This window comes from Aulonocara stuartgranti (genome assembly GCF_965226115.1).
Source record: "Aulonocara stuartgranti genome assembly, chromosome: 7".
Taxonomy (NCBI): domain Eukaryota; kingdom Metazoa; phylum Chordata; class Actinopteri; order Cichliformes; family Cichlidae; genus Aulonocara; species Aulonocara stuartgranti.
In genome coordinates this window covers 40030194-40045888 of record NC_138945.1, presented here as the reverse complement: position 1 = coordinate 40045888, position 15695 = coordinate 40030194, and the positions used below count along the sequence as shown (strand labels likewise).

Here is a 15695-nt window from a genome sequence, read left to right as displayed (position 1 = left end):
AAATATTTTGTTATTTCACCTACATCAGAGATATCAAACTCATTTCACATCGTGGGGTCCATACAGGGCACTTCGATCATTTAATAATATATTTAAATATATAAGCAGCTCAATTTTCTGACACGATAAAGAAACACTTCTATACTAAATGAGAGACATATTTCAGCGTCTGACTCTGCATCCTGCAGCACCGAGCTGACACTGTCTGCAAACCTGTGGAAATATAAAGACTCACTCACTGCTGTTCAACACTTAAACATCAAATCAATTTTCGCCTTCATCCTTTTTCTTTATATTCCCATTTCATTTTACAGAGTTTCACCAGAAGAATTTTAACAGTGTGACCACTATAAAAAAAAAACCCTACTCATAGGAAAACAAAGGGAGTTGGTGTGAGTGGTGTTCCTGGATTGTAGGACAGAAGTTAACAATGTTATCTCAAAGTTCCTCAGAACAAATTCTCAGGAAAATAACTTGGCACTGTTTAAATAACAGCTTATAACCATTAGCGTGTGATCAGTTTTAAATCTCCTGTGTGATGAAAGCCTCAGCTTCATGGGAACAAATATTATCATTTTATTCGATGTTATTCTGACCTGTAGTTAGACACTGCATCTTGTAATGCTAATAGTATTCAAACAAAACTCAGATTTGTCTGAGGTTAAAACATTTATTGAATTTAAATGTAATTTTCTTACAATATCTTTCTCTAATAATCTGACAAAACAACATGGCGGCGCGTGCACACGCAGCGGCTTCTCTCTCTCCCGAACAAACTACTTTTTCGTGTTTTTCGTCCTGTAAGTTGCAGTGTTTTTGTAAGTCTTTGTCGCGTCTATCTGTGTGCAAGCGAGGATATGCCCGAACACTTCTTCTCGACATCGGCAGAAACAAACTTTTTAAGTTAAACTCTGTGGACATCGAGAAGCTGAAAGATCTGGGTTTGCTCCGAAGGCCTACTCAATCACCGACCCCCACTCCTGCACTTCGCCCACAATGGATGCGCCTCAAGCGGTGTGAGAGGAAGCAGAAGAGGGGTAAGCGCGGTGGCATCCGAGCTAGGCTAGCGGCTAGCCCACACAAACCCGCCATCCCCTCTATCGTTCTGGCCAACGTACGCTCGCTAGAAAATAAACTGGACGACATCCGACTGCTACGTTCATCTCAAAGGAATGTAAAGGACTGCTGTGCTTTTGTGTTCACGGAAACATGGCTTAGCGACAGTGTCCCGGACCGCGCCATTCAGCTCGACCAGCTAACATGCTACCGTGCTGACAGAGTCATCGTCGCGGGAGGTAAGACCCGCGGGGGAGGACTTTGTGTTTACATCAATGACGCCTGGTGTCGCGATGCTGTTGCGGTCTGGAAACACTGCTCACCAGTGCTGGAGTTTATGGTTATTAAGTGCCGGCCATTCTATCTACCGAGGGAATATACAGCCATACTACTGTGCGCTGTGTACATCCCTCCCTCCTCCAATGTCAACAACAGGAGCGAGGCACTGAATGAACTGTACCAGCACATCAGTGAGCAGCAGACAGCCCATCCTGATGCTTTTCTCATCCTGGCTGGGGATTTCAATCATGCAGACTTAAAGTGCGTGTTTCCAAAAATACAACAACACATAGACTTTCCAACAAGGGGAAATAACACACTGGACTTTGTTTACACCACCCAGAGAGGAGCTTACAAAGCTTTTCCCCTCCCCCACCTCGGCGCCTCAGACCACATCACTGTCATGCTAATGCCTGCTTACAGACCGCTCGTTAAAACCACCAAACCGGTTCGTAAGCAGATACAAGTGTGGCCAGAAGGGTCTTCAGAGGCTTTACAGGACTGCTTTAACACCACAGACTGGAACATGTTTAAGCAGGCTGCCACCTACAACAACACCACTGACCTCCAGGAGTACGCAGAGACTGTTACAGCCTACATCAACAAGTGCATTGAGGATGTAACAGTCACGAAAACCATAACTGTCCGGGCCAATCAAAAACCATGGATGACAGGAGAGGTCTACAGGCTGCTGAAAGCTCGGAATGTTGCCTTCAGAGATGGAGACGAGGCAAGCCTGAGGACAGCTAGGGCCAACCTTTCCCGTGGCATCAGAGAGGCTAAGAGACAGTACTCCAGGAAAATATCCCATCACTTCAAAGACAGCAGAGACTCACGGAGCCTGTGGCGGGGCATTCAGACCATCACAGATTACAAGCCCCCACCACAGACTTGTGACAGTACTATCCCCCTGCTGAACGAGCTGAACACTTTCTTTGCTCGCTTTGAAGTCCGAAACAGCACCACTGCACAGAAGACCCCACCCCCTCCTGGTGACCAGGTGATGACTCTGTCCCCGGACAGCGTGAGGAGATCCCTCAGCAGGATCAATGCACGTAAAGCTCCGGGTCCTGACAACATTCCTGGTCGTGCACTGAGAGACTGTGCAGTGGAACTCACTGATGTCTTCACAGACATCTTCAACATATCACTCATCCAGGCTGTCGTCCCCACATGTTTTAAAGCCACCACAATCATTCCGGTCCCAAAAAAGTCATCTCCCTCCTGCTTTAATGACTACCGTCCTGTTGCACTTACTCCCATCCTGATGAAGTGCTTCGAACGACTAGTCATGCAGCACATCAAGACTGTCCTGCCCCCCTCCCTGGACCCCTTCCAGTTTGCGTATCGGCCCAATCGCTCAACCGATGATGCCATCTCCACTGCACTCCACTCAGCACTCACACACCTGGACAAAAAAGATTCATATGTTCGAATGCTGTTCATAGACTTCAGTTCAGCATTCAACACTATAATCCCCCAACAGCTCACTCAAAAACTGGTCCAGCTGGGGCTCAACACCTCACTGTGCAACTGGCTGTTGGATTTCCTCACCGGAAGACCTCAAGCAGTACGGGTCGGCAGTAATACATCCAGCACCATCATTTTAAACACAGGGGCCCCGCAGGGATGTGTGCTGAGCCCCCTCCTCTTCACTCTGCTGACCCATGACTGCACTCCATCACACAGCTCCAACCTCTTCATCAAGTTTGCGGACGACACAACGGTGGTGGGTCTCATTAGCAACAGGGATGAGACCGACTACAGAAGTGAGGTGAGACGCCTGGCCACGTGGTGTGCTGACAACAATCTCTCTCTGAATGTGGAGAAGACGAAGGAGATTGTTGTGGACTTCAGGAGAATGCACACCCAACATGCTCCTCTGACCATTGACGGAGCGTCTGTGGAGAGAGTGAGCAGCACCAAGTTCTTGGGTGTGCACATCACAGAGGATCTCTCCTGGACGTACAACACCACAGCACTGGCCAAGAAATCACAGCAGCGTCTCTTCTTTCTCCGCAAACTAAGAAGAGCAGGAGCTCCAGCCCCCATCATGTACACTTTCTACAGAGGCACCATCGAGAGCATCCTGTCGAGCTGCATCACTGTGTGGTTTGGAGCCTGCAATGCGTCCTGCCATAGAACCCTCCAACGCATAGTGAGAGCTGCAGAGAGGATCATTGGTGTCTCTCTCCCCTCCCTCCAGGACATTTACAGCACCCGTCTCACTAAAAAATCCCTTTGCATAGCGGCTGATCCCACGCACCCAATGCAAAGCTTCTTCAAGCTGCTGCCGTCAGGGAGGAGACTGCGGAGTCTCCAGGCCAGGACCAGCAGACTGAAGGACAGCTTCATCCATCAGGCTGTCAGGAAGCTAAACTCCCTCCCGATTCTGCCCCCCTCTCCCCTCTTCTCCACCACGGTCTCACTGAACTCTGTCACACACACACACACACACACTCACTCTCTGACGAACTCACTGGCCTGCTCCAGTCACTTTGTGGAGCATTGGACTGCCATTACCTCATAAGACTTTGCTGTTACACTATCTCTTACCGTACACTACTAAATCTCCATTTGCACTATTTGCCTATTTTGCACCACTATGCCTTCTTACTTGAATATTGTATATTGTATATTGCATAGCTTTTTTTTGTTATACGTAAAATTGTATTGTATTTATTTAAATTTTTACTTTTTAATTATTTTATTTGCATTTTTCTAATCACTAGGGTTTGAGAGTAACGCAATTTCTATTCTGTGTATGTCCTGTACATGTGGCAGAATTGACAAATAAAGTTGACTTGACTTGACTTGAAAAACAGCATCTGGTCTCCACTCCACATGTTTCTTACACACTGCATGTTGTTCAGGGTCCTGCTGAGTCAGCAGGTAGTACTACTTCCTTTACACGTTACTGTCATCATCTGAACTCGCTCATTTCAGGCTGTGGAAGCTGCCAGGACACACTGCTTCTTAATGTTTCACTGTGAGACACTAAGGAAGCTCTTTGGTTTGTTCTATGTAGCAGTGCCTTATATCAAAGATAAAAACATTAAAAAAAAACTATGTTCACAGAAATAACATACAGGGTAATTCACACACACACACACACACACACACACACACACACACACACACACACACACACACACACACACACACAGCATGGTCAGATTAAGTTGTTTTTACAGACAATAGCAATGAGCCAGAACCAGACAACAAAAAAGTAATGAATAAAAGACATTTCCACAACAAGTTGTTTGTCTTTGAAAGTTCTCAGTCATCCAGGTCATCATAGTCTAAGTAGCTTGGAAAGAAAAGCGTCTGGACTTAGGTTGTTTGAAGACAGAAGAGCTACCTCGTCAGGCCAGGACTCTGCAGTATATTTACACCTACAGGCCAGTGGACAGTCTTTCAATGATGAGGATGTACACATCTTGGACAGGGAGGAACGCTGGTTTAAGCGCGGAGTCAAGGAGGCCATTTACGTGAAAAGGGAAAGACCATCTCTGAATCAAGGAGGGGGCCTAAGGGTACATCTTTCACCATCTTACAATGCTGTGATTGCAGCCATTCCCCAACTCTCTGTGAATGTTACTCGTGGCCATTGATCAGAGGTTGTTTATCATTGGTCATGAGAATTTGCATAATTAAGATTAAGGAACTGACCTCCCAGCCCATTGTTCCGTCACTGGGCTGGTTTCAGTCATTATGCAAATGTACTGTTTATAAGATTGGGGAAACCTGCAGTCAGGTGAGACTGAAGAAGTCACTTGGATGAGTGACGAAACGTTTCTCCCTCAAAATGCTACGTCCAGATGAACAGAATCAACTTTTGGAGAGTTGCTTGAAGACGTTTCACCTCGCATCTGAGAAGCTTCTTCAGTTCTAGGGTTAAATGGTGGAGAGTCACAGATTTAAGCCCTATGGGAGTGTACCCAAGACGGACATGGACCCCCTAATGATCCTCTACCTAATCATATGAGCCAGCGTGTGAAAACGAGTGTAGGTCACAACCAGCCAAGGTTTTGGGTGAGCTCATTGTGAAACCCAACCCCACCCTATCATGTGATTTCCTGAGGTCAGATGGCCCATGATGTGAGTGGGCGTTACAGTTTTTTACAGACGCTAGGACACATTTCTCAATACTTAGGTCACTTTTGCAAAACTCCTCACACAGTGAGCACAACAGAAGTCTATGTGGGCTAAACTGAGGACCAGTTATCATTGTTTTGGCACAAAATGCATTCAATGACTACATCTCTCAAATTTCATGAATTATCTTCTCACTCAGACACAACAACTGCCAAAAATCTTTGTACGTACAGGACATTTTGCATGTGCTTACATACTGTTTTCAAAACTGTTAAACTTATGATCAAAACAATAACACAATGCAAAACTTAAAAAGACAGCAAAATTCAACAGCAATATTTTAGTGAAACATATTTTAAACTAAAAATGCAGTTTAATCAGCCACAGCTTATTCTCATTGTAGATGAACATCTACACAGGTGTTACTCCTTCAATTTTTCAACTCCTTCAATTCTGGCATGCCAGGAGATTCTTTCCTAGGTGTATTGCCCTAGATGACATAAGATGTGATGTGGATGAGAACCTGTGGCCAAATGGAGAAGACCGAGTAGATTAGCATTACTATTGTATGTGTATCAGTGGATGGTGTGTATACAAATTCTTGTATTTTGGGATTACAAAATGTAATCAAATGGAAAAGTCCCTTTTTTTAAACTTGTTTTATCAGTTTTAATCTTTTAACTTTATGCATCAAGCAAAAATTTAATTATATGCAACATTCTCTGACTGGAAGAAATTAGTTTAACATTTAAACCTATTTTCTGCACATTCCAGCACATGAAATAAAATATTTTTTGTGTTTACACTCACTCTTTCAAATAGATGCAAGTAAAACACAGCAGAAAATAAATAAAGTCAAAGACTAGCGGTCCTGTTGCTCTATTTTCACCTGTAAAGCAGGAGGCGGAGGTTTACCCTGGTGCAGGTGTGCCGCAGCAGTCAGTTGAAGAATCCGCGAGTTTCTCTGTGAGTTTTCCATTACGTCGTTGCGCACTCGGTGCTTGCTTGGAAGTTTAGGGGTTTTTTTTCGCTGTAAAAAGAAGTTTTCTTCCCACGCACAATGGACGCTAATGTTTTTGTCACTTTTTATGGAATCAAACTCAAAGTAAGGTCAGTACGTCCACGTTTTAAACGCTGCACGCTCATACTCTCTCCCACACTTCATATATGATCCATTGTTGATCTGCACACAGCTTTTGTCATGAACGTCGCACTTGCTTACGTCACTGTCATGAGACATTCTCGCAAAAAAATCACGGTTTTAGTAACGCAGTAACGCAGCGTTCCTACGGGAAAGTAACGGTAATCTAATTACCGATTTTGAAATAGTAATCCCTTACTTTACTCGTTACTTGAAAAAAGTAATCAGATTACAGTAACGCGTAACGCGTTACTGTCCATCTCTGCTCTCCACTTGCTGTCCATCTGAGAGCAAGGTGAAATTTGCTATTGGATTAATGTATTATTTAATTATCCACACTTAAAAACTCTCACCAATGTTATATCATTAGTAATAAATTTAAAAAATCTATACTGTATATACTATGGCCACAAGTTTGCATCATGGTGCTGATCCAGAATCCTTCCTTTATTATATATTATAGTGCTATAATTATAAAATAATGATAATACAAAAATAAAGTAATAAATATAAAATGGGGCTAGGGATACGTATTTATGATTATTCAATTTGTTTGACTATCCATTCTGTGCAGCCAGAACGCTAATTAAATGTTTAACCTTTAAAACCGGTCAGAGCGGCATGCTCCGTTTTGCGCAACTACTTTTAAATCCCTGTAGAACTGCAACCACGTAAGCTAGTGCAATAATTTTTTTTGCATATGAAACCGGAGGAGTTGTACTTACATCTTATGCCATCAGCTTGTCCTAGGTCACAGTTTCCTTCCACATATAGCTTTGCAAAAACTGCATAAAAAGCACTTGCACTGTAATATTTGTTTTCGTTTTTCCTGCAGTATATAAAAATTGGTGTATTTCAAAAACAAAACTATGAAGACACTCAAAATAAATTTCCTGTGGTGGGAAACTATTTTGTGCAACTTTTTTGTATTTACAGTTTTGAGGGATAAGCCTCTTAAATTTCTCTAACTAGAAATATATGTTAAAAAAACAAAAACGATTTAAAAAAATTTTTGTAGTTTATTGCACTTTTTGCAATTTATGTAATTACTATGCCCTTAATGCATGCATATTATGAAAATTTGGGCTATAACAGTTGTATTGATGTATAGCAACTTGAAATGCTCCCAAAAATGGCACTACAGCATGTAAAAATATAATATAAGCTCTGGCGGACTTGGGGTAGGTCTTAAAGGGTTAAACTAGAGATAATTTTACTTCTGTAAAATCTGCATTTTGTCATATTTGATACATAAATATAATACAATCTGTCTTTTGATGTATTTTCTTTATGTGTGTGTTTTTTATAATCATCCATAATTATGTTGATATGCATATCAGATATTTTTCAGTGAAATATTAGTCCTCCAGAAGGGGGTGCTGCTCTTGTGGCGACCTGCAGCAGGTGTTTACTGGCGTTTTCTTTTTGTTTTTAACTTTGTTTTAATCCTGTTCCTAACTGTGGTTTTAACTTTTTATGAGGTTTTTGCCGAGATGGAGATCTTCTACACCTTATTTTTATTGTTGTTGGCGATATTCACCTGGAGTCAGTCACTCTTTTTTTTTCTTTTTTTCCCAAACTTTATTTGAAATTATAAAGCAAACAGTCAGTCATTCCAGTTCAGTTTGTACAGTAGACATACAAGGCAAATAAGAGTAACAATATACAGTACAATGAAATAAGAAGGATAAATAAATAAAGGGGAAAAAAGGGGGGATTGTGACAGACTTCATAACAACTTTGTACTTGAAAGTGGTGACAGCTCATATGTGTCTATTTTGTGTGCGTGTGCGGGCCAGACGTGGTCTGCGTGAGTGAGTCTGATTGTCATTTTGTATGCAGTCGCTTTTAAGCTGATGAGCAAGCTACACATGTTCAGAGCAGGAGCTGGTTGACCTTATCAGAGGGGAGGGAAACAGAGCTATGACATCTCAAGCATGCAGCTATCCATGAGTTTAGTTTCTTCCTGGCACCCCATATGGGCAACAGCTTTTCTGCATCCTGATTCATGTGTGTGAGACTTTTGTAACATCAGCATCATGTTTTTGTTTTGTCGAAAAGCAGGTGATTGTGTCTGACGTCATGGTGTGTGTGAGTTACAGAGAGGTGTGAAAGTATGTGAGTGAAGTGGTCTCGAACTGGGGAAGACATGATTCTGCAGGTCACCTGCCCAGTGGACACAAAAAAGAAAAAAATAGTTGTGTGGACGAAATATGAATGATAACATGGCAAGTGTTTGGTGTTTCTCAGCCTGAAACAACTGTAATGCCACTTTCTGTTTTTAAGAAAGGAGAGTTCCAAAAAAAAACCAGAGAGAGAGAGATGTGTGTTGTTTAAGCAGTGAGGAGAACAATGAAAATGTCTTAGTTTGTCACTTTCAGGTGAAAAGCAGACCTGGATCAATTTTCCACATGCAGCAGTTGGAAGAAAGTTATAGGTTTCACATCATTAGGAAACACTGAGGCAGAGCTTTTGGCTGAGTGGTGTTTACAGCTTAACTCCCATGTGTTCCTCACCCTGAAAAAACAAGCTCCATGGAAGCTAACCTCTGCCTGAAGACAAGGAGTGCAGTTCCAGAAGCACAGCACATCTACAATTCATAGCAGCCCAAGAGACAACAACAGAGTCCTGAGAGAGGTCCAGCAGCAGTGTGTACAAACGGCATCAGAGAGTAAGAAAACCCCATCATCATGGATGGATGGAGATGCGTTTCCAGCAAGCTGCAACTTCACTGTGTGTGAAGATGACTTTTGAGGAGACTGTCTGAGTGACATTTGCCACTTTTGGAGTGGAATGGCAAGATGAGACAGTGAGGATGACACAGGACAAAGCTGAAGAGAACTGTTTGCCATTGGACTGCAAAGAGTGAGAGGAGCAGGTGAGAACACAGAGGAAGGCTGTCGTTTAGTGTGGGAAATCAAAATTTGGGTTAGCAATCCTGGGAAAAAAGGAAACTGATTTAAGTGGGAAAATTGTGAAGGAGTTTGGACCACAAAATGAGAAAGGTATATAAAACACACACAAGCAGAAAATGCATTAACCATACTAACCCTACATGCATATACACATACAATGACACTCATGAAGACCAGACAGCATCTTAAGTATGAGATTCTGTTTGTCATCTTGTCCAAGTCACTCAGTAAGATGGAAGTGATACGTAGACTAGTGGATTAAATATTATAGGAGGACAGATGATTGTATCATAGGGAGAAAACAGAATGCTGATGAGGAGTTTTGCATGATTGTTGAGTTTCTGGTGGGTGAATAAGTTTTAACATGGCACACATTTGGTTACATCTGCAAGTATGGCTCGTCTGTGAAGCACTTTGTTGTACCTGTGACTTTAAAATGTGCTATAGAAATAAAATTGAAATTGAAATTGAAATTGAAACATGAGAACAGAGATGGGCAGTAACGCGTTACTTGTAACGCGTTACTTGTAACGCGTTACTGTAATCTGATTACTTTTTTACGGTAATGAGTAAAGTAAGGGATTGCTATTGCAAAAACGGTAATTAGATTACAGTTACTTTCCTGTAGGAACGCTGCGTTACTGCATTACTAAAACTGTGAGTTTTTTGCGAGAATGTCTCATGACAGTGACCTAAGCGAGTGTGACTTTTGTGACAACAGCTGTGTGCAGATCAACAATGGATCCTATATCGAGTGCAAGAGAGAGTATGAGCGTGCAGCGTTTAAAGCGTGGAAGTACTGACCTTACTTTAAGTTTGATTCCATAAAAAGTGACAAAAACATTAGCGTCCATTGTGTGTGGGAAGAAAACTTCTTTTTACACCGAAAAAACCCCTAAACTTCCAAGCAAGCACCGAGTGTGCAACGACGTAATGGGAAACTCACAGAGAAACTCGCGGATTCTTCAACTGACCGCTGCGGCACACCTGCACCAGGGTAAACCTCCGCCTACCGTAGTCCTGCTTTACAGGTGAAAATAGAGCAACAGGACCGCTAGTCTTTGACTTTATTTATTTTCTGCTGTGTTTTACTTGCATCTATTTGAAAGAGTGAGTGTAAACACAAAAAATATTTTATTTTATGTGCTGGAACGTGCAGAAAATAGGTTTAAATGTTAAACAAATTTCTTCCAGTCAGAGAATGGTGCATATAATTAAATTTTTGCTTGATGCATAAAGTTAAAAGATTAAAACCAATAAAACAAGTATTAAAAAGAGACTTTTCCATTTGATTACATTTTGTATGATGGATTATGCAGAAAAAGTAGAATTGGGCTGAAAGAGCTATCGCTTTATCACCTATTCAGGTGTAATTAATTACTTTTGAAAATAAGTAATCAGTAAAGTAACGGGATTACTTTTTTGGGGAAGTAATTGGTAATTAGTTACTGATTACTTTTTTCAAGTAACTTGACCAACACTGCATGAGAAGAAACTTATTATGTGATGAGACAACAGGGTTATGCTGTATGTTGTGTGTGGTGTGGCTGATTGGATGAATGTTTGAGATTAAACTGGCTGATGATTTGTCTCATGTTACAAAGTTGAGCCTGCCAATTAGGTTTGGTATGATTTATCCCCCTGAAATGAAGAACACGTGTCATGATTTAACAAGGCCTTTCCTTTCCTTTCTTTTCTTTTATTCTTTTTATTTTGTTACTTTCACAGTGCACTGAAAGTTTTGTTCAATATTCTTTGTCATCTAAGCAGATCTAAATGTTTCAATAGGAAGAACTACACAACATGTTGTTGCGAACGGTTGCAAAGTGAGTTTCTCCAAAATTAGAATGGGCTCAGGAGAAAGTCATTTATTTGGGACAATTAGGAAGCGAGTCCCTTTTTCTATAAGGATACAGCGAGGTAATCCAGTCTAAAATTCTTCTTTTTCTTTTCAAAATGTTGTCGTTTTGCTGAGGGTGGAAACGAAATGTGACAATAATTTCCACTATCAGCAAAAGAAAGAATCAATGAGTAAATGAATGAGTGAAAATTAAAAAATGGGGAACTGACTGACTGATTGGTAAAAGCTGACTGGACAGACAAAAGCTTGACTGACTTGACTCCAGTATGCAAGAGTGCACCTCCACCCAGTGACAAAAGGGTAGATGTATGTATGTATGTTTCTTTTTACAGGAGCAGAAAGATGACAGCAACAGGATGCATGAGCTTTTGGGCTGTGCTGACTTAACCTTTTAATTGCCACTTTCTGTGTCTTTGTGAATTTACCAGCAGTGTGTTATTCATTACCTTGTGTTGCTCACAGAAGTCACTTTGAGAAAGAGTGTATACACCTGCGCAGCGCTAACATTTACATTTCTTTTTTACAACAGAGGGTTAATCATGTGTTTGATCATGTGATTTACAGTATGACACACAATTTAATGTTTTTCTACCACAGGATTACTGAGTTTTTGTGTGAAGAAATGGTATCACTCTTGGCTGGAAGCAGTGCTTAAACAATGGAAAAAACACAAACTTTGTCCAAAAACCTCTCATGTTCAGCTGTTTCCCACTTTTTCTTTGGTCATTTTAGCCTGGGCCCACCTACTATCCTTGGAAACATAAAATGATTGGCTAGAATCTCAAGTGTATCACATCTCAGGGGGGGAAAAAGCACCGAAATAAAGCTGAGAAATCCTAAATCAGTCTGGTTACCACCGTTTATGCCATAATGGCACCGGATACCGGTACCCATCCCTACTCTCCGGATGCTCCTAATTTTATTCTTCGTGATTTTAACAATTGTAATCTTAAGAAATCACTGAACAATTTCTTTCAATATGTCACTTGTCCTACAAGGCATAACAAAACGCTGGATTTGTGTTATGGACCAATTAAGGGGGCATATAAGTCTGTGGCCAGACCTGCACCAGGTTCTTCGGATCACAATGTTATTCACCTCCTCCCTGCTTACAGATCTGTGATTAGGAGGGAGATGGCCTGTGTCAAGTGGACTAATGTCTGGACAAAAGACAGTTGTGTTGCCCTTCAGGGGTGTATTGATCGCATTGACTGGTCCTTGTTCCAAGACAGCATTTCTGATTTGGATGAACTCACTGATGTGGTGTGTAGCTACATCTCTTTTTGCAAAGACTCTGTGATTCCAGTCAGAGAACTTAAGACTTTCCCCAATAACAAACCGTGGCTCTCTAAAGATATTAAGGATCTGATTCTTAGAAGAAAATTGCTTTTAAGGAGGGAGACGTTCCCACTGTGAGAATATTGAAGAAGGAGGTGAGGCCTGGAATAAAGATTGCCAAGATGAGGTATAGAAATAAGATTGAGGCAGAACTCAGTAGTAACAACCTCAAAAGAGCTTGGCTTGGTATGAAAACAATGCCAGGGCTACAGACAAAAGGTAAAAATAATATTACCTTAGAGGGGTTTACCTCTGACAAACATCTGGCAGACAGTCTTAACAGTTTTTACCTTCGTTTTGAGAACTTTGACTGTTCTAGGCAGACCAGCACACTGAGGGAAAAGACTATCACTCCCCCATCTATTTGTATTGATGAGAGGGGGGTAGCTAATCTTTTTAGACACACTAAAAGTAAGAGTCCTGGACCTGACAACATCTGTGGACAGGTACTGAGAACTTGTGCTGATCCGCTGAGTGGGATTTTCACCATATTTTCTCACTTTCTTTAGAGCTACAGACAGTACCTAAGATTTAGAAACATGCTATCATTGTTCCTGTTGCTAAGGGCAGTTCTCCTAAGGTACTGAATGATTTTAGGCCTGTGGCTCTGACTTCTTTAGTGATGAAGACATTTGAGAAGATAATTAAGAAGGAGAATCGTGAATCGTGTATTTTCTGATGTGCTCTCCTCCTCTACTGGTTCACCCCAGGGTTGCTGCCTCTCTCCCCTTCTGTTCATTCTGTACACAAATGAGTGTTGCAGCAATTTCACGAACAGACACATCCTGAAGTTTGATGATGACACAGTGATCGTCAGTCTTCTAGTGGGGGACGAGTCAGGCCATGGACAGGTTGTAGATGATTTTGTGAATTGGTGTGATGAGTCCTTCCTTTCACTTAATGTGTCAAAAACTAAAGACATGATTATTGATTTTAGGAAGTCCTCTTATAACTCATCACCTACTATCATTAAAAGTGCTGATATTGGATAGTTGAGAGTTATAAATATCTAGGTGTGGTACTTGACCATAAACTGTGTTTTGAATCTCATGCTGATGACAAACACTGTTCTTTTTAAATTCAAATTCAAATTTTATTTGTCACATACACAGTCATACACAGTACGATATGCAGTGAAATGCTTAGACAACTGCTCGTGACCTAAAACAAAAGACTATGAATAGGATAGGAAATAAATAGGGTAAATTTAACTAAGAAAGAATAAAATAAAATATTAAATTTTAAAATAAAATAACTGTACAACAAAATACACAATACACAAAATATAAATTATAGAAAATGTATAAGAATATATGAAGAAATATAGAACAGTAAGAGCAGCTGTGCAAGTAATAAATGGTAATGGTAAGAAATGTAATGTCCAGGGTTGTGCAATCCACATATTTAAGTGTCTTGTGCAGTGCAAATATGCTTAAAAGTGATTTATTTAAGTGACTTGTGACTAAGTGAGTGATTTTATTAGATGACCATGCAGTGTAGTTGTTCAGTGGCAACTAGTCTAAAAGAAATGTCCAGAATGTCCAGTGTGTGTGTAAAAACCATATGTGTGGGTCAGTACTGTGTGGTGGTGTGATTGAGAGACCGTATCGCCTGCAGGAAGAAGCTCCTCCTCAGTCTCTCTGTGTTGGTCTTCAGGGAGCGGAATCGCTTTCCTGACCTCAACAGAGAGAACAGTCTGTTGTTGGGATGGCTGAGGTCCTTCACGATCTTCCTGGCCTTGGTCCAGCACCGCCTGCTGTAGACTGAGTGCAGGTCAGGGAGCTCGGAGCGGATGGTGCGCTCGGCTGATCGCACAACCCTCTGTAGAGCTCGTCTGTCCTGCATGGTGCTGTTCCCGAACCAGGTTAAGATGTTTCCCGTCAGGATGCTCTCTATGGTGCACGAGTAAAAGTTCCTGAGCACCTTGGAGGGCAGTCAGAAGTCTCTCAAGCGTCTGAGGTGGTAGAGACGCTGACGGGCCTTTTTCACCACGGAGTTGATGTGACAGGACCATGACAGGTCCTGCGTGATGTAAGCCCCGAGGTATTTGAAGCTTTCCACTTTCTCCACTGGGCACTCGTTGATGACAGGGGTCTGGAAAATTAGATCTTTTAATGTCTCATCTGAGATGCTGTCTTTGTTTTATAGAAGTTTTATCGAATCTGTGATGTCTGTATCGCTGCCTGGTTTGGTAACCTGACGGTGAAGAATAAGAATCGGTTGGGACTTCTCATAAAAACTGCTAGCAAAATTTTAGGGCGCTGGCAAGATAGACTTTTGGCCATCTACAATAGAAATGTGCTTAGAAAAGCTCATTCTATTATTAATTGTTTGAACCATCTACTTCACAGTGAGTTTGAGTTGTAGCTTTCCGGCCGCCGTTTTAGAGTACCGAGGAGGAGGACTAAAAGACTCCAGGTCTCTTTTATCCCTACTGCATCTTGTCTCCTTAATGGCAAATAACTGTCCTTGGACTTTCTATCACTATTATTGTCATTATTACTTTATAGTATTGTTCTGTTTATTTTTATCCTGCTGCTAAACTAATTTCCCCTTGTGGGACAAAAAAAGAAATTGAATTGAATTGAGAAAGGCAGAGAAAGGCCCTGTAACTTGTTGGTGGATAGAGCTACAGACCCGTGACACCCTTACCCAGTTAGCTACCAGCTATGACCAGTACACGTGTTCAGCTAATAAAATGGTTGTAACTGGCTTCTGTCCAGCTTCTTTTCAGTTATACAGCGATGATGCCCTCTAGTGGTGACTGCAGAGTTAATCGGTACATAATGAGACGTTTGAGTTTTGCCCAGTGTTAAATTTTTTTATCAGGTTTGATTTTTGGGATTTTGGAGACTTGAAGGAAAATACTTTAGGTGAACTTGTATTTTTAATAAGTGCTCTATAAATAGTGATACATTTGATCCAGTTTCATTTCTTCCTGCTTTGCTCCGTAAGCCACTGTGCATTTGCACCTCTGACACTTATCTTTGTAAGTTTCAATGATTTT

General features: G+C 41.4%; 1 protein-coding gene across 1 annotated transcript in view; it reads right to left on the bottom strand.

Annotated features, from left to right (window-relative positions):
* LOC309712231 (CD5 antigen-like) overlaps nucleotides 1-15695 on the bottom strand; it is a 229228-nt gene that overhangs the window by 49437 nt on the left and 164096 nt on the right. The gene's annotated exons all lie outside the window — the stretch shown is intronic.